Source organism: Rutidosis leptorrhynchoides, chromosome 8 (genome assembly GCF_046630445.1).
Source record: "Rutidosis leptorrhynchoides isolate AG116_Rl617_1_P2 chromosome 8, CSIRO_AGI_Rlap_v1, whole genome shotgun sequence".
NCBI lineage: Eukaryota > Viridiplantae > Streptophyta > Magnoliopsida > Asterales > Asteraceae > Rutidosis > Rutidosis leptorrhynchoides.
The window spans coordinates 40168214-40170846 of NC_092340.1; the positions used below are offsets into that span (position 1 = coordinate 40168214).

The 2633-nt window shown below is 33.1% G+C and overlaps 1 non-coding gene across 1 annotated transcript; it reads left to right on the top strand.

Annotated features, from left to right (window-relative positions):
* The first annotated feature begins 827 nt into the window (after positions 1 to 827).
* LOC139865201 (small nucleolar RNA R71) lies at positions 828 to 934 on the top strand. The gene has a single exon (XR_011764720.1). It is a non-coding gene; the product is annotated as a small nucleolar RNA R71 (small nucleolar RNA).
* Positions 935 to 2633: the final 1699 nt, after the last annotated feature.

Genomic DNA, 2633 nt, shown 5'->3' on the forward strand with positions numbered 1-2633 from the left:
GTGTAATACCACTTCTTGTGGTAATGGCTTTAGCTGTTTCATTCTGGGGGTTAGCATTTGTATCGCTAGGTAGACTCCCTGGTTTTCTTTCACCTATCAACCTTGCTAGGTTACTTACTTCTTGTTCCAGATTTTGAATAGAAGCTTGTTGATTTCTAAATGCTTGAGCATTTTGTTCATTCGTTTGTTTCTGAGATGTGAAAAATTGCGTTTGAGATTCAACTAGCTTCGACATCATATCTTCTAAATTTGGCTTTTTATCATCGGTTTGTAGTGGTTTATTTTGAAAAATAGGTCTTTGCTGATTGTAAGTATTGTTAGATACTTGTTGATTGCTAGGACCTTGTTGATTGTTGTATGGAACATTTCGATTATAATTCTGATTGTAGTTTGGTCTTGGCAGTTGATAATTATTTTGATAATTATTTCCAGGCCTTTGGTTCATGTATGAAACATTCTCTCTTTGTTCCATTGTTTGTTCAATACTAAGACAATCTTTTGTCAAATGTAGTCCTCCACATTGTTCACATCTAATTCGTATTGCGTGAATATCCTTAGTCATCTTTTCCATTCGTCTCTCGAAAGCATCTATCTTTGCGGACATGAAATCAAAGTCATGGCTAGAATCGGCTCTAGCCACTTTAGATGATCTAACGATATCTTTTTCTTGATGCCACTCATGTGAGTGAGAAGCAGTGTTATCAATAATTTTGTAAGCTTCAGTTGCGGTTTTCTTCATAATGGAACCACCAGCTGCTATGTCGATGTCTTTGCGTGTAGTAATATCGCATCCTTGATAGAATATTTGTACTATTTGATAAGTGTCTAAACCATGTTGCGGACATCCTCTTAACAAATTTCCAAATCTTGTCCACGCCTCATATAATGTTTCATTTGGCTTTTGTGTGAACGTAACTATTTCTCCTTGAAGTCTCACGGCTTTAGATGCCGGAAAGAATTGTTTAAGAAAATTTTCAACTAAAACATCCCATGTATCAATCTCCCCTTCAGTTAACGATTCTAACCAATCTTTGGCTTCTCCCTTTAAAGACCAGGAAAATAACATGAGATAGATCTGTTCATCCTCAACTTCTCTTATTTTGAATAGAGTACAAATTCTATTAAAAGTTCGAAGATGTTCATTTGGATCTTCCTTCGGCGCACCACTAAATTGGCATTGATTAGTTACCATGTGTAGGATTTGTCCTTTGATTTCATAATCTGGCGCATTAATGTCTGGTTGAGTAATTGCGTGACCTTGGCCAGTGCGTTTAGCCCTCATTCGGTCTTCCATACTTAGAGGTTCCAGATTTTCCATGATTGAAATTGTTGAATCTGAATCACTAGAGGATTCTGACTAAATGGTTTCTTCCTCAACAATCTCTAGATGAGTGATTTGTGGTTCAGGAGGAATGATTAGTGGTTCAGGATCTCTGAATTGTCCCTGAATATCCTCCGAATTCTCAATTGTGAGGTCGGGTTCAAAAAATAGATTATCGGAAATTTGAATTGGAGTACTTGGTCTACTAGATGACAATTCTAAAGAAAAATCAACGGCGACAATATTGGCTAGATGTCTTGATCGAGTTACAGGTGGTGAACGTATGAAAGGTGGTGAACGTTTTGCTCGGTGCATTCACTGAATATCCTATTAGTTATAAAAGATAAAAATTATATAAGCTATCAAATTAATAGACTTTTCTGATTTTGCCCACGTTTCGAATAGCCAATAGATGCAGCAGGTAGCCAGGACCCTTTAAATCGGAAGCCCACAACTCGCCACTAACAAATCCAACTATTACTACGAACCAGAAAATTTTGGATGTCTATCAATTTAACCACTTAAAATAATTTTTCGTTTTGAAATTTTAGAGAAGAAATAGAAAATTCTATGTCCTAAAAACTAGAGCGTCGAAATGAAAAAGAAAAAGTGCGTCGAAAAATAAGAAGTCGAAAAATAAGCGTCGAAAAAAATCGAAAAATAATAAGAAAGAAACTAAAGCGTCGAAACTTAAAAGTTGCGTCTAAAGGTATTCAAACTTAAAGGAATTCTATATCCAAAATGGCAATAACTTAAAAAGGCACTAAAATGTATTAAAAACGGCATCGCAAAATTCTAAAGCACATAAATCTTAGTCTAAAGAAAAAGCACTTAAGGGATTTTACGGCAAAGCCTAAAAATCTAGGAATATATAAGAACTACGGCAAAAACTAATCTTAAAACTAATTATGAATGATAAAAATACAAATTACGAAATAAATTATTAAAATACACAATTTATAAAAAGATAAAATTACTTATTTTTATAAAAATATTATTTTTATATTATTTAATTTATAAAAGTATCAATTTTTGTATAATTAATAAAACTAGATAAAATTAAATTACAAACTAAATAATAAAACTAAAACTAAATAATAAACTAAATAACCCTAATTAGGTTAATAATAATAATAATAATAATTAATTTAAACCCTAAACTTAATTAATTAATAATAATAATTATTAAACTAACCCTAATTCTGATCAAACGAGGTTTCAGGCCTGTCAAGTCACTCCATGCGATCGCATGGAGTGTTAGTTATATTGTCATGCGGTCGCATGACTTGCAGATCCAGTTCATTTTGTTGGG